Source organism: Rhinatrema bivittatum, chromosome 8 (assembly GCF_901001135.1).
Source record: "Rhinatrema bivittatum chromosome 8, aRhiBiv1.1, whole genome shotgun sequence".
NCBI lineage: Eukaryota > Metazoa > Chordata > Amphibia > Gymnophiona > Rhinatrematidae > Rhinatrema > Rhinatrema bivittatum.
The window spans coordinates 220,192,559-220,217,464 of record NC_042622.1 but is presented as its reverse complement, the minus strand read 5'-3'; the positions used below and the strand labels follow the sequence as shown (position 1 = coordinate 220,217,464).

Genomic DNA, 24,906 nt, shown 5'->3' with positions numbered 1-24,906 from the left:
GATGTTCCTGTATAATATACATATCACACCGGTTTACAACTAACTAACTGACTCCTCGATAAGAGGTTTACATTGAAACATAGAAACAATAACAAAAACAAAATCAATTATCAAATACAAATAAAAATGAAAATAAACAAATAACATAATTGGGAATAGGGGAACTTAGAGGAGGTAACAGAGAATAAACATGATTAGTTAAATTGCGATCACGAACTAATAAGCAACATATGTACAGTAGGTGATGGTAGATCCAAGACAATTCATGTGTGGTATTCTTCCGGCTCTTAGACCTCCCGGAACGCTTGTGCAAAAAACCAAGTATAAGCTTCTTCTTGAATGTAATGTGGCACGGTTCACTGTGGAGGTCAGGAGGGAGCGCATTCCAGAGTGTTGGGCCGGCTGTGGATAGTGCGCGTTTCCTCAGGGAGGTTTTTGCCGGCTGATTGACTAGCATGTTCTTGTAGGCCCTTCTAGTTGGTCTCTTGGAGATGTGTAGCTGAAGTTGAAACGTTAAGTTGAGAGGAGAGATATTATGTAGGGCCTTGTGTATCATCATAATGGTTTTAAATTGTATTCTGAATTTGATAGGTAGCCAATGTAGGTGCTGGAGGATGGGGGTGATATGGTCCCTTTTTTTGGTGTTTGTGAGAATTCTGGCCGTAGCGTTCAGGACCATCTGAAGTGGTTTGGTGGTGCTAGCGGGAAGGCCCAGAAGGAGTGAGTTGCAGTAGTCCAGTTTCGGGAGTATAATGGCTTGGAGAACTAGGCGGAAGTCTCTGTAGAGCAGCAGGGGTTTTAATTTTTTTAATACTTGCAATTTAAAAAAGCATTCTTTTGTGGTGTTATTTACGAACTTGTTGAGGTTAAGATAAGGCCATCGTGGAAAAATTAAACAATTTCTTTGTTTCGGTGTTTACTGAAGAGGATGTTGGGGAGATACCCGTTCCAGAGAAGGTTTTCATAGGTAATGATTCAGATGGACTGAGCCAAATCACGGTGAACCTAGAAGATGTGGTAGGCCTGATTGACAAACTGAAGAGTAGTAAATCACTTGGACTGGATGGTATACACCCCAGGGTTCTGAAGGAACTCAAAAATGAAATTTCAGACCTATTAGTAAAAATTTGTAACCTATCATTAAAATCATCCATTCTACCTGAAGACTAGAGGATAGCAAATGTAACCCCGATATTTAAAAAGGACTCCATATGGCAGGCCTACCTTCACTCTCTCCCGCATTGAATTCGTAGCCTTGTTATCAATGATTGACCGCCAGGTTTTGCATTGTGTGATGTACTTGGATGGAATATATTGATCTGGTAGCCTGTAGCCCACCTAACTGCTTCATGTGGGATTAGGGAAGGGGTGGGAGGGAATAACCTGATGTTTGTCTTCTGTTAAATGTTTAGTTCTGAGGAGGGCTCAGAAACCCACCCTCCTCAGTGTTGTACTATTTGCTGATGTTAAAATCAATAAAAAACGTTTAAACATAAAAAGGACTCCAGGGGCGATCCGAGAAACTACAGACCTGTTAGCCTGACTTCAGTGCCAGGAAAAATAGTGGCACTAAATATCAAAATCACAGAATATAAAGAAAGACATGTTTTAATGGAACAAAGTCAGCATGGCTTTACCCAAGGAAAGTCTTGCCTCACAAATCTGCTTCACTTTTTTGAAGGAGTTAATAAACCTGTAGATAAAGGTGAACCGGTAGATGTAGTGTATTTAGATTTTCAGAAAGCTTTTGACAAAGTTCCTCATGAGAGGCTTGTAGGAAAAGTAAAAATTCATGGGATAGGTGGCGATGCTCTTTCGTGGCTTACAAACTGGCTAAAAGACAGGAAACAGAGAGTAGGATTAAATGGATAATTTTCTCAGTGGAGGGGAGTGGGCAGCACACTGTCTCAGGGATCTGTATTGGGACCCTTACTTTTCAATATATTTATAAATGATCTGGAAAGGAATACGACGAGTGAGGTAATCAAATTTGCAGATGATACAAAATTATTCAGAGTAGGTAAATCACAAGCGGATTGTGATAAATTGCAGGAAGACCTTGTGAGACTGGAAAACTGGGCATCCAAATGGCAGATGAAATGTAATGTGGATAAGTGCAAGGTGATGCATATAGGGAAAAATAACCCGTGCTATAGTTATACAATGTTAGGTTCCATATTAGGAGCTACCACCCAAGAAAGAGATCTAGGCGTCATAGTGAATAACATATTGAAATAGTCAGTTTAGTGTGCTGCGGCAGTCAAAAAAGCAAACAGAATGTTGGGAATTATTAGGAAGGGAATGGTGAATAAAACGGAAAATGTCATAATGCCTCTGTATCGCTCCATGGTGAGACCGCACCTTGAATACTGTGTACAATTCTGGTTGCCGATTCTCAAAAAAGATATAATTGCAATGGAGAAGGTACAGAGAAGGGCTACCAAAATGATAAGTGGAATGGAACAGCTCCCCTATGAGGAAAGACTAAAGAGGTTAGGACTTTTCAGCTTGGAGAAGAGACGGCTGAGGGAGGATATGACAGAGGTGTTTAAAATCATGAGAGGTCTAGAACAAGTTAATGTGAATCGGTTATTTACTCTTTCGGATAATGGAAGGACAAGGGGGCACTCCATGAAGTTAGCATGTGGCACATTTAAAACTGATTGAAGAAAGTTCTTTTTCACTCAACACACAATTAAACTCTGGAATTTGTTGCCAGGGGATGTGGTTAGTGCAGTTAGTGTAGCTGGGTTTAAAAAGGATTGGATAAGTTCTTGGAGGAGAAGTCCATTACCTGCTATTAATTAAGTTGACTTAGAAAATAGCCACTGCCATTAGCACTATGGCCTGGATTGGCCACTGTTGGAGACAGGATGCTGGGCTTGATGGACCCTTGGTCTGATCCAGTATGGCATGTTCTTATGTTCTTACCTATTATTTAGTGCCAGACCAAAAACATGAAGCCTTCTGACATCATAAATCTGCAAAAATAAAGTGTCACAGAAGTATTGCAATAGGGACTCTGGTGAAGGCTGACCTGAATAAAGGCTAATCTTTACAACAGGGTCACTTCAGTCTTTCTCAAAGGCTCAGCCTGAAATAGAAACCTTTTACTATTAATGAATCTGTTACAAAGCAAAATTTAAAACATTTGATGAACAGTTCACTTAGACTAGAGAATAGCCACTGCCATTAGCAATGGTTACATGGAATAGACTTAGTTTTTGGGTACTTGCCAGGTTCTTATGGCCTGGATTGGCCTCTGTTGGAAACAGGATGCTGGGCTTGATGGACCCTTGGTCTGACCCAGTATGGCATTTTCTTATGTTCTTAGGAATGTCATATTAATTCAAATACCTTGCTTCCAACTGGGTCGCAAGGGCAAGGAGCTGAAGGAACTGGCCAAAGCTGGAAGAATCCATGGCAGAAGGGAGTCTAGAACTCATGGCCCAGGATCTCTCCTGAATTAGAAGTCCACTGCTCCGAGCAATACAGGGGCCCAGAGACTGAATATCACAAATGATACCTGGGTACTAGGGTTCACCAGTCTAAATGGGGAAATGGGGGACAGGGAGAAAGATGGCAATGGTAGATCACAGTGGCTCATGAAGACATTCATGGGATTTGTCTCCATCAAGAGGATTTGGATGTCTTCAGTTCATTTATTACTCGTTAACTTCCATCCTTCCACTGGTCATTTACCTTACTGTGTATAATCTTCATGGGTCAAGAGCTGTGACCCACACTAAATTCCTTTTTATCAAGGGGGACATAAATATTGAATCTGTGCTTTCTTTTAAATAGAAGCTAAAGTGAAAAACAAACTCTCTATTGCACTTCTGTCTTGGTAAAAGACAATACCGTTTCCATAGCAACACATTTCTGTATCTGATTTGATGACAAGCCCAGAATTCCTCTGGAAGGGTTTTCATGGGGTGGTTTTTATTTTGGCCTCAGAGGCTGAGAAGCATCTCCTCCTTTACAGCAGCAGTTCTCAACCTGGTCCTCCAGGACTACCCCCCGCCAGCCTGGGCTTCAGGATATGCACAATAAATATGCATGAGGTAGATTTGCCTCCATTCATATTCATTGCAGGTATCCCGAAAACCTGGCTGGTACCCAAAGACCAGACTGAGAACCACTGCTTTAGACAGAAGTAGCTGAAGAAAGTGCCTCTAGAAATGAGAGTGCCATGAAGTGATTGTTTCTTTCCCTCTTTATCCCTCCACAATCTGGCTCGCAGGTGACTTTATTTTACCTAAGTCATCAATCTAACAATATCCACAATAAGTCAGAATAAATGAGCCATCGTGCTGCCAACGAAATGTCTCACTCTATTAAGGTTAATGAATGCTGCATTTCATTCTTGTCTCCCGTGGTAATTCCATTATTCTATTTATTGTTTGATGGTAATTCCATAGGCTCTCTGAAAACATTAGCAGTTCATCCCCCCCCACCCCCCCCCCCCGATGATAAAGGCAGAGGTGGTCAAATATAGACTCATTGCATGCTAACTGGTAGGACCCTGCTAATTAGAGTGGCAGTGTACATCTGACAGTTTCCTCAGACATTTTTCTCCCCCAAGAAATTCAGTCTGTCTATTGTGTACTGGCAGTAGTAAAAGGTATGTTCCTCTCTGCTTAAGATGCACTCCTCCGTCCTAGTGTCCGTACGCTAAGGTAAACTGCCATTTCCTACGTGCCATGGCATCTGTGCCAAAACAATGTGAGCAGGCCAGGGGGAGCACAGTGTCCTGCTGGAGTCTTCTTCATCACCCTGGAATAGATGGCACCTCTGACCTCCCTCGTGGGACTTTTTCAATTTCTATTTTTGCTGCTGTCGGCCACAGGTAACAGCAGGCTTTGCGAACCCAACAGAGTTTATAAATCTTCCAGGAGTCTTTTTTTCACATGCTTCTCTCATGTGTGCGTCTTTTCTTCATACATGGCGTGTGGCCTAGCTTTGCCTTTAAACTCCAGGTCACAGGGACGAGCTGAGCCAGTCCTAGTTTCATCCCATGGTATTTAGGGTTTTCTAGTTCCGCTTCCTCTAAGGAAGGCGGGAACTACAAATCCCAGCTTGCAGTAGGGCACAATCAGGGCTAGATCAGTCTATCTGCTCTGACCTGGAGCTTGTGCGTGACCTTAATGTGACATCCCAGTCCAGTGCAAGGTGTTCATGTAATGTGTTACCCTGTAAATACCATATAGGAATCGATTTTGCTACCTTGTAAATATGTTCTTGTTCAGTTATCTCCCCTCTTTCTTTTCCAGATCCCAGTTATCATTTCCCTGTTTTATTGTAACTGTTGCACTTTCTTAACCACACTCTTGTTTCTGTGGTTCGAGTTCTCTATACCTTACACATTGTTAAATGTAAACCGGTTTGATGTGATTCTTGTCATGAAAATCGGTATAGCAAAATAATAAATAAATAAATAAATAAATAGTAGAAGTTCTCTCATAAAATGCTTTTCGTGGCATAGGGATGTTTTACTGGGTTGAAGGTGAAAATTCCCATTTCTGTTTGTGTATTCTCCAGTTTATGTTGGAAGACATTTTTTATATTCACTCTTGCATGGTCTCTCTTCCAAGTCCATCTGGCTCAAGATACCAGCACAACCTGACATGTTGCCACGTGGTATTCCCCCAAAGCAGGAGCTTGGCCAAGACATGTTATCCAAGAAGTAGATCTAATAGCAAAGATGAGTGAGGAGTTGGAGATGGAGAGCAAGAAAGCGTTATACGCTGCCCAAAGTATTCCTCACTTTCCCTCACTGGGAGGACTACTTGAGACTTCCTTGGGAGCTGGCCAGGCTGCCAGGGGCTGTTGTATCTTTTCTAGGGGCTGAGAGCCCCTCAGCAGCACTGGGGAGCAGGGGAGCACGTGAGGAGTCAGCAGGGGAGCACGTGAGGAGTCAGCAGGGGAGCACGTGAGGAGTCAGCAGGACAAGAGCCTGAGCTGGACAGAGCACTAAATCCACAGCCAGTTCTGCATGGTTTTTTTCTTTTTCTAATTGCCAGTTAGGCTTCACCATGCATCATATCCTTGAGCACATCTTTACTGCTGTCTCAGACTCTTCCAGCCAGTCTCTGAGGCCTTCATGCTCTCTCTCGGGCTGATACAGTACAGTGCGCTCCGATGGAGCGCACTGTTAACCCTCTATTGGACGCGCGTTTTCCCTTACCCCTTATTCAGTAAGGGGCCGAAAACGCGCGTCCGATCCCCCGAACCTAATAGCGCCCGCAACATGCAAATGCATGTTGATGGCCCTATTAGGTATTCCCGCACGATTCAGAAAACAAAATTGTGCAGCCAAGCCACACATTTTGCTTTCAGAAATTAGCGCCTACCCAAAGATCAGCGCTAATTTCTTCGGGCACCGGGAAGTGCACAGAAAGCAGTAAAAACTGCTTTTCTGTGCACCCTCCGTCTTAATATCATGGCGATATTAAGTCAGAGGTCCCGAAACTTTCCAAAAGTAAAAAAAAAAAAAAAAAAAATGTTGTCGGCCCGCGGCTGTCGGGTCAAAAGGTCGAAAACCGGATGCTCAATTTTGCCGGCACCCGGTTTCCGAGCCCGTGGCTGTCAGCGGGTTTGAGAACAGACGCTGGCATAATTGAGCATCGGCTGTCAAACCCGCTGACAGCCGCCACTCCGATCCAAAAGGAGGCGCTAGGGACGCGCTAGTGTCCCTAGCGCCTCCTTTTACCTGGTTTTACCGCCGGGCCTAATTAGCATACTGAATCGCGTGCACAGGAGAGTGGCCTGTGCACTCGCCGGGAGAGCGGGCATTCGCCCACTCTCCCGCGGACTTTACTGAATCGGCCCGTCTGACTGCTCACACACATTTAGGCAAGCCTGACTCACTAAAGGCCCTCACGTGCAATGCTTTCTTTGTCTGGATGGGGATGAATCTGTAGTCTCTAACACCTCCTCATTTCCTGAAAGAGATCTCTTAGAAAATGCTTTCCACAGAGTATCGAAATCCTGTTTTGGATGTTAAATAATACTCACAATCAGCCCAATTTTCAGAACTGGCTGCAAAACACCATTTGCGTGCATAAGTGGACACGCGGAGACTTATGCTAGTATTTTATAAACTGTGTGACGGGAGCTGCACAATTCATAAAATACCATGTTTTCCTAGCATGTAGCCAGATGGCCTCAGGACCAATGGGTTATGTGTTCCTCTGCTAGCAGATGGGAGACGGCGTCAGGTTTCAAAGCTGACGTCACCCTAGATATACCCCTGCAGTGACCTCAGCTCTCCAGTATTTCTCCGTCTCCTAGAAGATGTGGACGCTATCCCCACACTAATACGATGTTAGCGGGATTGCAGCACAAACAAAGAAATTTTACCTTCACTTTAAAAGAAGATCGAGCCCATCTCTCCTGCGGTGATACCTAAGGGTACCTCCCCCAGTTGAGAATTCCTGAGACAATTTCTGAGATCCCTTAGAGGCGTGCCTTGGTCTGGTAGCCGTCTCCTGGCGAGGACTTAGCTGCTGAAGCAGCTGAAAGGTAGTGGGTGTAGGAAGCCGAGCACGGTGGTGAAGGCCAAAGCCCTCTCCCCCCGTAGCCAGAGACCATCTCTGTACTTAGCTGGTAGGCGCTGAGACCAGGTAAGTAGAGAAGAATCTGCAGCGGCGCCATCTTGCGCGCAGTTTGGTGCGGCACCATTTCCCCCCTTTGGCCGTCGGTACATGCAGTGCGGGCCAGCCTCCTGTGTGCCTAACATGCTCATAAATATGCGCCTAGCTGCGTGCATAACTTTGTGCATAACTGTGCGCATTACCTCGCACACAACTGACCACTGTCACATACACTCGCTGAGGGGCCACACAGGCTGTGGCCCCGGCAGCAAAGAAGCTCAGGTGACACTCTCTCTGTGTGGCCTGCCATATTAGAGTCTGACCTGGAATCCTGCTTGTGTCAGCACTGTGAGGAGGACCAGGGAGGGCTGGATTCTCAAAATTTTTCTAAGCCCGGCCCATCCCTGTCAGAGGACGGGTCAGCTGCGACCTTATCCGGTAGCTCCCCGGACCTCAGCAATTCCGGGATGGCGTCCTCCCCGGGAGAGGGCAGTTCAGGGGCCCCTATCCCGGTTCCCTCTGGGACAAATATGGATCCGGCGGCCTTCTCTTGGTTGGAATTTTTTCAGGGCCTCCAAGCCTTTGTTCAGGCGTAGTCAGCCCCGGTTCCTGCCCAAGTTGAACCCCAATGGGGGGGGGGGGGGGAGGGAGCTTTGCTCTCCTGGCCCTGCCTGCGGGCCACGAGACATGCCTCGCTTCATCAAGAGTATCCCTGACAGGGACCCAGATATCACGGATGATAACAAGGATCCACTGGAGGATGGGGAAATCCCTCCAGGCCTGAAACCATACCGGACCATACTTCATTTCTTCCACATAAATGAATTACCGGCACTAGTCTCCCAGACCCTGAAGATTCTGGGAGTTCCAGGCACGGACCCTATGGCGGTGCCAAAGAAGAACCCCATCCTGGTGTCCCTTCGTAAAGCTTCTTGCTACTTCCCAATGCTGGAAGCCATCCAGGATTTGACTGACCTAAATGGGACACCCTGGAGGCAAGTTTTAAAGGAGATCAGGCCTTGGAAGCCTTGTATCCTCTGCCTGTGCTTCCCCAAAGTGGATGCCATGGTCTGCACCGTCTCGAAGTGAACAACCATCCCTGTTGAGGGAGGGGCGGCTTTGAAAGATGCTTACGATAGGCAGTTAGAATCCATCCTTAAGCAAGCCTTCGATGCGACAGCAATGACACTGCAGATCACTTCCTGCTGTGCCCTGGGGCTCGCTCCTGCTTACTCCTTGCGAGAGAGGCAGATAGCTCTGGGGCACACGCCAGAGAGGCGATTGAACCCGCTGCAGCCTTCCTGACAGATGCAAGCTCAGACCTAGTGCATACCTCGGCTAGAGGAGTAGCCTCAGTGGTGGCAGCCAGAAGACAGCTATGATTGAGGAACTGGTCAGCGGATGCAACCTCTAAGGCTAATCTCAGAAAGATGCCCTTTAAGGGATCCCTCCTGTTCGGAAGTGAGATGGAGAAGCTAGCCAGTAAGTGGGGCGAATCTCCAGTGCCTTGACTACTGGAAGACAGGAAAAAGAGGTCTCAGTGCCCCTCTCCCATGAGTGGTCATACCAGAGGCTTCCTATGCTTCCAGCCCTACAGAAACACATCATTCCAGTCACCTTGACCCTCAGGGAGGTCTCAGTCCTTTCAGAAATGGCAACCCAAAAGAGAGACGGGTTCGGGCTCAGGCTCGACCCGAGCTTCCCACAGGAAGAGAAGATAGGGGGTCGACTTTCCCTCTTCTACAAGCGGTGGGTCAAGATCACGTCGGACAAATGGGTGCTGGACATCATACAAGAAGGCTATGCTCTGGAATTTTGCAGCATCCCTCGGGACAGGTTCATGATATCACCTTGCCACTCCCAGCTTAAGAAAGTGGCAGTGGAATCCCCACTGATAAGGCTCCTCAATCTGAGGGCTATAACTCTGATACCAACACCCCAAGTAAATACGGGGCGTTATTCCATCTATTTTATCATGCCCAAGAAAGAGGGCTCATTCCAACCCATCCTGGATCTCAAGAGTGTCAACCGTCATCTGCAGATATTGCACGTCTGCATGGAAACTCTCCGCTCCACCATAATGGCAGTGCAATCGGGAGAGTTCTTAACCTCCTTGGCCCTCTCTGAAGCCTACCTTCATATTTCAGTCCATCAAGACCACCAACATTTCCTATGCTTTGCGGTACTGGGCCACCATTACCAGTTCCGGGCGATACCCTTTGGTCTGGCAACTGCCCCCAGAACATTCTCCAAAATTATGGTGATCGTGGCAGCAGCACTGAGGAAAGAAGGGATCCTGGTGTACCCCTACTTGGATGACTGGTTGATCCAAGCGAAGTCAGTGGAAGAGAGCCTCCAGGTGACCAGCAGGGTCAGGCCCCTCCTACAAGAACTCGGTTGGGTCGTGAACATGGAAAAAAGCAGCCTCAAGCCCTCCCAATCTTTAGAGTGCCTGAGGGCTCAATTCGACACCAATCAGAACAAGGTCTTCCTCCCTCCCCCGAGGAAGAGGAAACTGATGGCCAAGTACACCGGTTGATGACCACAGTGTGCCCCAAGGTGTGGGATTATCTTCAGGTCCTCGGCCTCATGGCATCAACACTGGAAGTAGTACCATGGGCCTCTCCAACGCGCCTTACTGTCACGCTGGAACCCACTGTCCCAAGACTACTTGATTCGCCTCCACCTACCAACGGAAGTATGCTCTCAGCTCCATCTAAGTAAGGGCGTAAGCCTATCACCACTGAGCTGAATCGTCCTCACGACAGACACAAGCCTCCGAGGGTGGGAAGCCCACTGTCAGGAGCTGACAGCCCAGGGACAATGGACCAAGGAAGAGGTGAACTGGAACATAAACCGCCTGGAAGCTTGAGCAGTCAGACTAGCATGCCTGCAGTTCAGCCACAAGCTCCAGGTGCAAGCAATCTGGGTGATGTTGGACAACGCAACAACGGTTGCCTACATCAACCGCCAGGGAGGAACCAAGAGCCATCAAGTGTCTCTGGAAATAGACCCCCTTATGGAATGAGCGGAGTTAAACCTACAAGGGATCTCGACCTCCCACATCACAGAAAAAGACAATGTCACAGCAGACTTCCTCAGCAGGGAAAGCCTGGACCCAAGGGAATGGATGCTGTCGACCAAAAGCTTCCAGCTTCTAATATTTTCATCTTCTTATCTTCCTGGCTTGTATATTTGTCATTAATTCCACATCAGCCCGTGAGAGCTGACGCGACTCAAAGGGGCTGCCATGGAATTAATGACGAATATACAAGCCAGGAAGATAAGAAGATGAAAATCGCATCATTCAACGTGGGAAGACTCTTTGAGAAATAGATACAGAAGGAAACCCCCTGAAGCAGGACTTCTTGTTCGAAACACGTACGTGTCGGGAGATTAACCAAGATTGAAACAGATGAGTATTATGATTGTTCCTCTTGTATCTTTGAATATTGTGGCTAAAGCGAGAAGGAATAACTGACTGAGAAGTAAGTTTTAACATAAAAGTAAAAATCTAAAAAATGATGTTATAATTAAAGTAAGGTGACCCCATACCGGATGGGAGTCTGTGGTACAATACAGACCCTTGGAGTGAGGGGCCCACACATATACTTGGCAAATAACTCTTTATATTAGTTAACATTGACCGGTGGTACTATTGGTTTGACCTCCTCCTCATCCATCAAAAGACATCGGACAGAGGCCCACCTAACTCCAGCCGGCACCAGTACCCAAGGGCTCAACCTGTGGGGAACGAGGGCTGGTATTAGCAAAGCTCCAGCCGGCCTCCATCAGTCAGCCAGCTCCACCTACCGACAGTGGGGACCTGTAGGGCTTGCCCTGCGGGTAGCGTCAACTCCACCTCGGCCCAAGGGTCCACCTCCTGCACAACAGGAAGTTTATAAAATATGTACAACATACATGCTACTTACGTGCATATATGCTATTTTTACACGTGCAACCCCCATATAAGTCTGAAAATTCTCCCAGTTATGACAATATTGATTATAAGGACAGTGATTCTGTGATGTCATCAGCCATAATGGGGGAGTAAGAATAAAACAGTCCCTGGTGTTTTACATTAAGCTGAGAAATTGCCTGGGTTCTGAATGAAGCCTTCCAGATGGCATACGCTGCGGTTATTTAGAGATTTGTATTCAGAATGAATGTTTATTTAACACATGCATGATGAAGTGACAGTGGTTTAGTGCTTCAGGAATATCACGGTCCATCTCATGTTCTTTTTCACAGACAGAGCCGTTCTTTTCTGGAACGTTCACCACACTGCTAGAGTTCTGGAGCCCAAGGAACTGGAGGTATTACTCTCTGAGGGCAGAAAAAGCTCTGGTTCACCTTGAACCAGTGGATTATTGGGATGGAATAGGCAGTTGAGAGCTAGTGCTCTGTCCTCGGGATGCGGGTAACTTTGACAAGCTAAAGCAGAGCAAACTAGAAAGAGTCTGCACTAGAGGAAGAAGCTTAGTCCTTAAGTTTTCTAAAGAGGTGCTAGACTCCAGAAACACATTCCTGGCTATTGGAAGGCTAGAGAACTACACTTGAGAAACCTGGATGAGACCTATTAGTCCCAAATCCAGAAATACATTTTTGTGCCTTTATTTCCTCAAGTGTAAGGCAGGACATATCTTTATTTCTTTTATATTTTGAATAAAGCTCTGCCAGAAAATCTGGGGTGGAGTGTTCCTTATGCTGGCCAGGAATCCAAACTTGCTATGGGCAGATGACATATACAGTTCTTTTTTCCAGTTTCTTCCACACTGCCCACACCACCTTTTCTGTTCTTACCATCTACCTGAACACCATTAAATGTTGACTGAAAAGCAATAAATTGTCATATTGAACAGGCTTCCCCCAACCAGTTTTCTATTTGATAGTATCGTTATACCTGTCATTGCTCAGCTAAAAATCTGGGAGCCATGCTTGGGTCAGATTTGTCATTCCATACACAAATTAAGCCTATCATAAAAAGCATGTATTCTAAACTGATTGCTACGTAAATTAAAACCTTACCTGAATGCATTTGATTTCAGAACTATTCTACAGTCACTTGTTTTGTCCATACTTGATTACTGCAATTCAGTCTATCTTGATCTTCCTATGTCTGCTATGAAAGCACAGTGAATGATTCAGAACTCTGCCACAAGGATACTGACTGGCTGAACTTGTTAGATATATATATATATATATATATAGCCAGTATTACAGTCGCTCCACTGGCTTCCAGTCCAATAGCGAATAAAATTTTAATTCTAATCTTAATTGATAAAGCACTAGGCATCGATGCCCCATTATGCACCATCTCTCTCCAGAATATATATGGACCAACTAGGGACCCAGGATCAGGCTGTTATTGCCTTATTATCTGTTCCTTCTAGACGTTCAATAAGGCTCTCAGAATTTCAGGAACAAACCTTTTTTTGCTTTGGAGCTCTCTATCTGAGCAGCTTCGGCAGGAACCAAGCATTACAATCTTTAAGAAGTGGCTGCAAACGTTTGTATACTGAAGCACTGGGACTTTCAGACCGAAGTCAATTCAACTGTACATGAATTTTGAAATCATTTACGTATTTTCATAGCTAAGTCACTGGCCCATATCATTAGTTTGACCTGCAGGTACATGGTAATGTAATCATATTTTACAGCACTTTGGCACTATCTGATTTTATAACATCACTCATCAGGTTGGTTTATCCTCTCTCAGTCCTTCATTATTACACCCATCTTTAATCAGGGAGTTTTTGAAATACCTTATGTTAAGCAGTGCAAATGTTGATGCTTTTTATCATTTCCAAGAGGTTTGTTACTGTTTGTGTATTGTTTTTCATTATTTATGAATATTATGTTGTAAACTGCCATGTACAAGGATAGTCTGGTTGATAAATGTTTTAAATAAACAAACCTGATATGCACAAAGGATCCCGCACCATCAGGGCTAAACCAGGGCAGAAGGATCGGCAGAAAGGCACAAGTTTTGTTTGTAATATCTCCTTGTGCATCCCAAACAGCAGAACCCAGAGAGCTCTGACCAGGGACTTCCTTGGCAACCTCCATCCTCATCTTCCTGACATTTTGCTGTTAATTGGCTCCCCCACGTCAGTCAGGTTCTGAGCTGTGATGCACTGCAAACCTTTTGTCTCTTTTTGTAGTAATTAGTTTCAGTATTTTTTTCAGCAACCAAACCTTGAGATGCAAATATTAACAAGGGTCATATAGGCAGGCAGTGAGTTATCCAGCTCTTCTCTGCAGCTTCATGTCTGAAGGCCTCCCTAATCCCCTTTTGAGCAATTGCATGGCATTTCCTATACTGGCTCTATCATATACTTTATCTTTGTATGTGTTTCTTGTTTTGTATAACTAGATCAAACATGGTTACATTTGAGACACTTGTAAAGATGAAGGATTAATAGCACCTGTCCCTGTCCAGCACAGCATGAAGGAGTGCTGTGCTCCTTGGATTATCTGTGCAGTGGATTCCCCCCTGGAACTATAGAATTAGATTAGAATCTACTAACTAGACAAATCTGTTTTGCTTATCAGGTCCCTACGCCCTGGAACTACCTTTGGAAGTGCATTACAAATCAAAATATAAAAAATTTAGAAAAGAGAAAGGCATACGTTTTGAAACATTTTGCAAAAATGCATCTACACTGCGAGGGGTGATATCAAAAGATATATGCTCTCCTGAACGGACGTAAATTGGGAACATCACGACATCGGACTTTATGGGAAGCGGATTTCCGCATCTCCTTGGATGATAAGGACTGGGGAAGGATTTACTCTGCCGCTCATAAGTGCTCCATTTCAGCAGGGCTCCAAGAAAATTGCTATAAATTGATTTACCGATGGCAGTACACGCCGGATACTCTTCATAAATTTGCACCGGATGTGCCTGATACCTGCTGGAGAGGCTGTGCGGACAAGGGAACTTATTACCATATATGGTGGCAATGTCCCAAGGTTTCCAAATGTTGGCAGGCAGTATTTGACTGGATGGCCCAGATACTACCGACCACGGTTAAAGTCGAACCTTGGCATGCCCTGTAGGGATTACCATTATCAGGTGTAACACAAACCACACAGAAACTGATGTTACAAATACTTATTGCGACAAGAGCAGAGATTGCGCTTCACTGGAAACGGGAACACGCTTCTGCCCTGGCGACTATTTTGCATCGGTTATACTCCTATTACCAGCTGAACAAGCTCACGGCGTTACACCAAGACCGCATATTAGCCTTTCAGAAAACCTGGGAACCTTATTGCAACTGGCTGGCAGCTCAGGACAATCCTCCGGTGTGATCCCCATCTGGCTGCTAAAAAATGTTTGAGGCTCTCATCTCTTGTGCATGGGACTGGTTGTTGGCTGCTTTTACTTTTATGACAATTTATTTTACTTTGCTGATATCCTAGTTTTGTTTCTGGCTGACCCCAGGAGATGGTTTACTCCTCCTGGCCTAAAATACCTCTAATGCTCCAAATTTGTTAGCTTTCCCCTTCTTTCCCTGTTACTATGTGTGTAGTTACTGTACCTTGTGCCTAATCTCGTCCTTAAGGCACTTCATTGGTCTGGTTCTGGGAGTGGGTGGGGGGCTACTCTAATTGGCACTTAAATCGGTACCAGTTGTGGGTGCATACTTCTTATGTTTACAAATGTTATTGTCATGTGTACTCTGTTTTGCCTACTTGGAGTGCTTTATTATTCCTCAGATATGTACACTGTGGCGTTATGTATATTTACTGGCTATCAATAAAAAACGTTTAAATATTAAAAAAAAAAAAAATTTAGAAAAGAAGTTAAAACATAGCTATTCCAAGAGATATTTGAATATTAATACATTTGAATGTTTATTTTTGCTGTTTAAATTTGTATCTGCTTAGAAGGATTGTTTAACTGTAGAGTATTAATTGTGGGGTAGCTTAGGTTTTTTAAATTTTTAATGATTGTATTGATGTATTTATTTATTTTTAATTCATGGTTGATTATGTTTTATGTTTCATTAATGTTTGATTTAACTTTTATTTATTATATTATTCACCACTTTGATTTTATTTTAGAAAGGCAGTTAAAAGAATAATAACCTAAACTAAACTAAATCCATGCAATGTACTCCTCAACTAGTGCAATGCTCCTCAAACTCTCCATGCTGAGCTCTCAACTAATGCAGTGCTCCTCAAATGATCCATGTTGAATTTTCAACTAATGCAACACACTCAACTAGTGTGGTGCTCCTTGAACTATCCATGTAATGCACTTCTCATCTGGTGCAATGAATCTCTATACATTCATGCTGAACTGTCTTCTGGTACGATGTACCTCAATATATCCATGATGAGCACTCTATTAGTACTAGTGCAATGCACCTCAATATATTCATGATGAGCCCTCTACTAGGACTAGTGCAATGCACCTCAATATATCCATGATGAGCACTCTATTAGTACTAGTGCAATGCACCTCAATATATTCATGATGAGCCCTCTACTAGGACTAGTGCAATGCACCTCAATATATACATGATGAGCCCTCTACTAGTACTAGTGTAATGCACCTCAGTATATCCATGATGAACCCTCTACTGGTACTAGTGCAATGCACCTCAATATATACATGATGAGTCTTCAAAACATACATGCTGTACTCACACTTTGAAACTATTTTGCCTAATAGCCATCTGAAAATTGTTCTGTATGCCTTGTGAGATCAACTGCAGTGTGATGTCCTTGGAGTGGTCTAGGACTGGGGTAGGCCAGAGAACAGACCAGGCTGGACTCTGATCTGCTTTTCACCACTTTATTTACAAAATTATATAGCAGAACAGAAGAAAATGGTGTTGCAACCGTCGCTGCCCGACGGCTTCACTTTGCCTACCTTTCTTTTTCTGCAACTCCTCCTGCTCCTTGTGGACGTCTGGCTGCCGCGGCCCCTGCCTGCCATCCTCTCCGGTGTCCCCGGACTGGCTTGGGCCCTGCCTCCCGCCATGATCCTCAGGTACCTTACGGCGCCCGCGCCACGCGGCCCTCATTCTTATTTCCTCTATGGCACGAACCTCAGGGGCGTTCCCCTGTGATGACGCCACGCTGCCCAGATATTTAAGTCTGTTATTTATTGCTAGCCTTTGATTTAGCAAGGGATTTCCTATGGATGGGATTTGCTCTCTGTACCCAGCTACTCTGCCTCCAACTTCTATTTGGACTCTTTGCTGTTAACGGAGTACCCGTTCCTCAGGGGCCTCTCTGCTTCTTTCAGGTCACTATCAGGAACCGGTACTCGCTCCTCGAGGGCCCATGTTCCCTGACTCGCTGCCTGCGTCCATCTCCTCTTCTGCTTGGAAGAATTCGCTACAGACACCATCTGTGAGTACTACTACCATCTATTCCTCAGAGCTGTTTCCCTGGAACCAGGTACTCGCTCCTCAAGGGCCTGCCTCTGTTCCAGCACCAGTACCATCTTCCACAGAGAACTGCTGCATGAGTACTTGCCAACGAGTCTCTGCGTCCAGGGATCTGGTACTCGCTCCTCGAGGGCCAGCTCTCCCTATCTCGGGGCTTCTCCATACTGGGGACTTTGTGAATGTCTCAGTGTACTCTTTTTCTCAGTTCTTCTTCCTACAGCACTGCTACTGGAGAAGCCACTGTTCCAGCGCCCTGAGGAAAATTAGCCCAGACGGGCTCCATCTTCTACTCACTACCGCCACCTCTGGTGGCTTCACAAACTGTCTAATAAAAGATATAATCTGTGTTTGTGTGTCCAGAGTTGAGCCTGACTTGTGGCCCCTCACGGGACTTCCCCCCCCCCCCGTGGGCGTGGTCAGCTGCCACAGTGTCCAAGGGTCCACCCAAACCCTACAAAACGTAACAAATGGCTGCTTACCTCAGCAGACTGACAAGCAAAAGAAAACATCCAGAATAGACACAGCATTTAATTACAGCTTCTTTCCTCTTCCTGGGGCCTCCTCTCTCTCTCAGGGCCTCACCTTTTTATCCCGTACCTCAGGGAAATGCCACCACCCGAGGATCCCCTTCCTGTCTGTCTTAAGGTGGACCGGGCCAGATAGCTGGAGTCGGTCCTTTAAGGCAGTCTGGGGCTTTCTGTCATGTACTCTATCACATTCCCTCGCCCTCAGCTCAACCTTCCTTAGTTGAGCGCCTGCCTGTACAAGGGAGACTTCCCTAGAAAGGAAGTCTGCATTTACGTTCGCTTTCCCTGCTCTGTGTCGGACTTTAAAATCAAATGGTTGGAGTGCCAGAAACCACCTCATTATTCATCCAGTGGACTCCTTATTCTGAGTGACCCAGACAAGGGGTTGGTGATCCGTTATCAGCGTGAACTCGTGGCCCAGTAGGTAATAACGAAAAGCCTCCAAGGCCCATTTGACAGCTAAGGCCTCTTTCTCTATCGTTGAATAGCGTCTCTCTCGAGGTAGTAGCTTCCTGCTAATGAAGGCTTTTGGGTGTTCTTCATCTTCTTTCTCTTATGTGAGGACAGCTCCTAACCCCACCTCTGATGCTTCTGTCTGTATATAAAGGGCTTAGTAAAGTATGGACTTAGCAGAACAGGTTCCGAGGAAAGCTCCCTCCGCCTCTGCAAACCATCTAACCTTCTCTGGGGCTCTCTTTTGTAATAGGCATGTGAGGGGTTCCGCTTTTTCTGAAAAGTTTGGTATGAACCGTCGTAGTAACTGATGAGACCTAAAAAGGCTCTCACCTTACTCTTTGTCTGTGGGACCGGGACTCGGGTAATTGCTTCTATTTTCCGTGCCTGCGGTTGGACTTTTCCTCTCCCAAGGGACTATCCCAGATATTGTACTTCTTGACCCCCTGATTTACATTTCTTGGGGTTGGCTGTCAGTCCAGCCCTTCATAGACTTGTAAGTACTGCCTGAAATTGTCTTAGGTGTGTCTCTCAGTCTCCACTGTAAATGACGATGTCGTCAAGATAAACTGCTGCATAACCCTGATGTGGGCGTAGCAAGAGGTCTACCAAGCACTGGAAGGTAGCTGGAGCCCCATGAAGTCCGAACGGCAGGACCGTAAATTGGAAGTGTCCTTCCGGTGTTGAGAAAGCCGTCTTCTCCTTCGCCATTGGCGCCAGGGGGACTTGTCAGTATCCTTTTGTCAAATCAAGCATGGAGATGAACTGGGCAGTCCCCAAGCATTCAATGAGTTCATCCACATGGGGCATCGGGTATGCGTCCAGCTTCGAAGCCTCATTGACCTTCCGGAAGTCAATACAGAACCGGATACTATCATCCGGTTTAGGTACCAGTACAATAGGCGAGGACCAATCGCTATTGGATTCCTCTATTACCCCAAGTTGAAGCATTTCATTCATCTCAGCTTCTACAACCTGCTTCCTGGCTTCAGGAATCCGGTAGGGCCATTGTTTAATTATTACTCCTGGGTTTGTAATAATGTCGTGACAAGCTAAGTGAGTTCTCCCAGGCATAGTCGAGAAGACATCTTTATTCCGAGTCACCAGTTTATCTAGGTCCACTTTCTGCATTGTGGAAAGTTGGTCCCCATATGGGATCATCTGGGGCCCGGAAGTTTGTGAAACATCTGGACCAAAGTCTTCTTCTTGGACCAGACTGCAAGTCGGAGCAACCCATTTTTTTAGTAGATTCATGTGGAAGATCTGGGCTTTCTTCTGTTTGTTGGGTTGGGCCACTTTATAATCCACCGGGCCTATCTTCTCCAGTACCTCATTTGGACCTTGCCAATGGGACAGCAATTTACTTTCTGAAGTCGGTAGTAACACTAGTACGCAGTCTCCCAGCTGGAAGACCCGATGAACAGCGGACTGGTTATATTGCCGGGCTTGGGTAGCCTGGGCCTTTTCCAGGCATAGTCAGGCAGCCTCCCCTGCCCTCCACAGTCGTTCCTGCATCTTGATAACATAGTCGGCCAAATTCCGTCCAGAGTTGGGTTCCTCCTCCCAGGTCTCTCTTACTACATCCAGGATTCCCCGTGGTCTTCTACCATACAATAATTCGAACGGGGAAAACCCGGTCAAACTTTGAGGGACTTCCCGAATGGCAAACAATATATATGGCAAGAGTAAGTCCCAATTCTTGCCATCTTCCACGATGAACGTCCTCAATATCTGCTTGAGAGTTTTATTAAAACGCTCCACGAGCCCATCAGTTTGTGGATGATAAACTGATGTACGCAGGGTTTTTACCTGCAATAATGCGCAAACTTGCTTCATCACTTTAGAGACAAACGGGGTCCCTTGGTCGGTTAATATCTCTTTGGGTAACCCCACCCGGGAAATCACCTCCACCAAGGTCGTGGCTATTGTTTGTATCTTCATATCTTGAAGGGGAATAGCTTCTGGATACCTGGTCGCATAGTCGAGAATGACCAGGATATATTTGTTTCCACGGCTAGACCTTTCTAAGGGGCCTACCAAGTCCATAGCGACCCGCTCAAAAGGTGTCTCTATAATTGGCATGGGCACTAGGGGAGCTACATGCGTTGCTGCCGGTCTGGTCAGCTGACAGGTAGGACAGGACTGACAGTAGTCCTGAACGTGTCGATACAAGCTAGGCCAATAGAACTGGACTAGAAACTTTTCTCATATTTTCTCTTCCCCTAGGTGGCCCCCCAAAAGATGACTATGGGCAAGCCGTAACACTTGCTGATGATACTGCTGGGGAACCAAAAGCTCAACCGTTTCACCTTCCAGATTCCCCTTTGCTACTCTGTATACTAGATTTTTCTTGAGTACAAAAAAGGGGGGCTGGCTTTTGACCCTCCACCCCAGAGACTAATTCCCCATCTATCATCTGTATATTCTCCCGGGCCCCTTATAGTGTCCCATCTTCTTGTTGGGCCCACCTAAAATTCCCGGGGTTTCCCTCGCCTGTCCAGTCTGAGGGAACCTCTATGGGTTGGGGAGCTCCCTCTAATTCCACGACTGCCTCTAAACCTTGGGAATAATTATACTTTTCTATCTTACGTTGTCTACAAGGCTTGGGTGTCTTAAGATTATTAATATACAATTCCAGGTCTTCTAACAGAAAGATCCCCAGAAATAAGGTCTCTTCCTTGCTGAAGTCATCTGGTCCCCTCATGAGCCGGGTCCAAAGAGTCCCAAAGTCTGGATAATCTCGTCCCAGTATCACAGGATATGATATCCAGGGAGCACTCCCACTTCTACTGTAGCTTGTCCCACTGGAGTCTTCAACAGGACCTGACTGGTCAGGTATTGTCTCTGGTCTGTTCATAATCAATCTGTCTATTCATAATCAATCTGTGTTCTTTTGACCAGTTCCCTCCGAATGAGAGTTTTTACACTTCCCGAATCTACTAGGGCTTGGGTCGGGTCGCCATCTAGCTCCACCGGAACCACAAAGGTTGTAAACCCCAAGCGGGGAATGTCCACAAACGAGCAGGAGTGAGGGGCCACCAAATTGACATCCATAAGTTTCATCCTCCACTCGATAGCAGTCACGAGCAAAATGCCCCCTCGCTCCACAGTTGAAGCAGGTCCCTTTGGGCGTCACTGCTTCTGGGTGTTTACTCCTTCTGCCCTCAGGTCCCTCTAATGCATTGTCGGGGTCTCATGGGGTAGGGAGACTCTCCACTTCTCGGCCAATATAGCGCCTTAGGGTTCTGCCCCTCGATTCTCTCCTTCCTTTCTCCAAGCCCTTTATTCGGGAATTCTTCTCTGTTGGAGTAAGCCCACGGCCTGTGTATGCAGCATCCAAATAACACTCTACTAGGGAAACCACATCCTTCAGGGTCCCCACTGTCTGTCTCCGTACCCATTCGTGCACTCGGGAGGGGAGAATGTCCACAAACTGTTCTGCCACGACAGTCTCCGCAACTTCAACTCCCCCTTTATTATCGGGTTCTAGCCACCGCCAGCACTGGTCCTTTAATTTCTGAGCCAGAACCCGGGGCCTCTCTCCTGGTGTAAAGGTTAAGCCCTGGAAACTTTTCCAATAAGACTCCTTAGTCCCAGTCTATCGAGTATGGCAGCCTTGACCTCCTGATAGTCTTGGGCTTGCTGGTTGTTAAGGGCCCGATATGCAGCCTGGGCCTCACCGGTTAAATGTGGGGCCACTCTCATTTTTCAGGAAAATAACCAAACAAAAGAAAAGCCTGCTTCTCCAGCTCTGACTAACTTCTTTTGTTCCCTCCCTCCGGCGGAGCTTCTCTCCTTAGCTGGTACTAATAAACAAAAAAAAATCCTGTGTGGCTGCCGTTGCAAATTGCCCCAAATTTTTTTTTCTGCTAGTGTGGGTTCCTGTCTGTGCAGACGCTTAAAACAGGTAATCCCACTGCTGCCACCATATGTGATGTCCTTGGAGCGGTCTAGGACTGGGGTAGGCCGGAGAACAGACCAGGCTGGACTCTGGTCTGCTTTTCACCAGTTTATTTACAAAATTATATAGCAGAACAGAAGAAAATGGCTGCTTACCTCAGCAGACTGACAAGCAAAAGAAAACGTCCAGAATAGACTCAGCATTTAATTACAGCTTCCTTCCTTCCTCTTCCTGGGGCCTCCTCTCTCTCTCTCAGGGCCTCACCTTTTTATCCCTTACCTCAGGGAAACGCCCCCACCCGAGGATTTCCTTCCTGTCTGTCTTAAGGTGGACCCGGCCAGATAGCTTGAGCCGATCCTTTAAGGCAGTCTGTCATGTACTCTATCACATGCAGATTATTGCAACTTTGTGTTTGTAGGTTTGCCTCTGAAAACATTTCAGGGGAAGTTCCTTGGATTTAGATGGCTGCTGAAGGTTCATCTTTTTGGGATGGAGTTCCCTGATTTCTTTTATGTTGGTGCTTTTCCATATTTGGGATTCTGCCTGCAGAGGGATACATTTATTCTGGAAATCATATAAAGGATAAGGTTACAGTGTTTTGTATTGTATTAATTTCATGCTTATTGTATAATGGCTGGAATCAATCAATCTGAAGCTCATTTGTGAGAGGGATTAGTGATTCTCAAATTTTTTAAATTCTAAAAGAATAAAGTTATTTTTTAGCAGCATTGGTGTCTTATTTATTTGCAAGCTCCCATGCTCTGCCCTTCTGAGGCCCTAGGAGAACAGCCAGCCAAGGGGAGAGAACAGCAGAGTCTCCATTATGCAATCACCCCCATGAAGCATTCAGCCAGCCAGCTATATTGCATTAGTAGAGGGTTCAGCACGGATATATTGAGGTACATTGCACTAGCCTTATCTATATTATTTAGCTTAATTTATTGCCTATCCTGCAGGCTTAAGGCGTTGTACAGGAAGTATACAATAAACCACAACACACTTTGGCACACAATATCATATATACATTACAAAAATATAAACTAACTCAAAAACTACGCCATAGCAAATTATATAATTACAAACTAATACAATATAACACCATTAACTTTGACATGGGCAGCTGTCCAATCCATGGTGCTGAACAACAGTGAAATGCGCTTCAGTAAATTTGACTTGGCTCTTCTTGTTTGTTGATTTTATTTACATTCTGCCTTTCAGTTGCAGTGTGAGTGTAAAAATGGGCATGAATTTGATAGTGTCATTGCCTTTTCACAGGACAAGCTGGTCCAGCTGGAAAGGCAGGTGGTGAGCTGAACTGAGCTTCCATCCAGTCGCCCGAAATTTCCAATGTGTCAGAAAAGAACAGCAATCAAGGGGCCCAGCAGAAAATTCAGTGTGTGGAGGATCCTTCACGCTCTTGGGTTCATCAGATTAACACTGGTATATTGAGATGCCACCAGATCTCCAAGAGTCTGACCCCTTTCCTGGGATCCTTAACCTGCTTTATAATTCAGCAAGATTCCCCCACTCAGAATTCAGGAACGTGAAGGGCTTTGAAAACCCCTGATTCCAGCTGCACTATTGTGTGCTTTATTTCTCTGAAAATAAACGTTTATGTTTAGTTTTTCCATTGACTCAAGGTAATTGCTGCCCAGCAGGCAGCAGCTCCATGATTAATCAATACCTGGAACAGTGCAGGCAAATCTCAGTTCTGACAAGCAGCCTTCCTGTGTGCTGGAGGAGAAAAAGGGAGTGGTGTGCTTCCTCAGAATGGGAGGCTGTTTCTTAAAAAGTCCCTTGATGGAAGGTGACAGGGACCATGCAGCTCAACATGCCTTCAGGATATGCATTTATATGTTGGGAGGGAGGAAGGAGTATGCACAGGAATTAATCATGTGTTCTGAATAAAATGCAAATCAAACCTGGGCTCTATTTGTTTACTTGGATTTTTTTTACATGTCTTTTTGAATAAGGAATTCATCCAAGGTGGAGTACAACATATTAGAAAGGCGGCATACAGTCACATCAGTAGGTATAGCAGCTTAACAATTCTGGACTTGAGGACTGAGCTAGAGATAAATTAACAAAAAGGACTAAACATGAAATAGACAAACAACATATCAGCAAAACACTTAGCTGCCACAGCACGCTCATATATGGTGCCAGGCAGTTTATAGCAGACTGTAATTCTCATGCCTGTAGGGGAGCAGGCTTCAGCTACTTTCCAGGATGGAGGTACATTGTGGGTTTGGCATTAAAGTTCTGGTGGAAGAACTTGCTTCCTGAAGCGGGAGTAGTCATGTGTTTGACGGAGCGTTGCGATTCCGTTTGCAGGACAGGCCCGCGAGCAGCTCACTCACCTCCCAACTCCATGGAGGCCACCATCCCGCCGATGCCACCAAGCGCAGCCTCTTCTAGGCCAGCACTGCCATCACAGCCACTCTGCAGCAGGAGGAATGCCATCACACCATCCCGATGCCATCTTTGCCTTCATTGTGGCCTGAGAGTCGCCAACTTCCACCACACCATTGCTCCTGCCCTGGCATTCTCCCTAGGCACTCCCACTTCTGCTTATAATTTAAAGGGCCCGTGGTGGGAAATGCAGTGCTTCCCGATGATGTCATCTCCAGCCAGGCCTATAAAAGGGCTCTTTAGTCTTTGCTCCTGGCCTTTGCAGTGGTTTGCAAGCACCTTCAAGGTCTTTGTTCCTTGTTAGATGTTTCACGGTCTCTCGTCGGTTCCTGGTTCTTGTCTTCAGCATCTTGTTCCTGAGTCCAAGTCTTCATTCCTGGTTCCAAGTCTTCATCCTGTATAGAGTCTTCATTTTCTAGTCCAAGTCTCAGGAAGCCTCTTGGTTTTAAAGTCTTGGTCCAAGTTCCTGAATTCCAGGGTCCTGTCCCTGGTCCTGAGTTCCTGAGTCCAAGTCCGAGTTCCGAGTTCCTGAGTCCTGTCCCAGTCTTCAGAGTTCTTGCTCCAGCTTCCACCCTGTTCCTGAGTCCAGTGTCTGCACTGCTATTATC

The 24,906-nt window shown here is 45.8% G+C and overlaps 1 long non-coding RNA gene across 1 annotated transcript in view; it reads left to right on the top strand.

Moving 5' to 3' along the window:
• Nucleotides 1-23,812, top strand: part of LOC115097531 — a 28,412-nt gene extending 4,600 nt beyond the window's left edge. Inside the window, exon 2 of the long non-coding RNA XR_003858299.1 lies at nucleotides 23,162-23,812. This is a non-coding gene — a long non-coding RNA (uncharacterized LOC115097531). The remainder of the gene's footprint in view (nucleotides 1-23,161) is intronic.
• The last annotated feature ends 1,094 nt before the right edge of the window (nucleotides 23,813-24,906 follow it).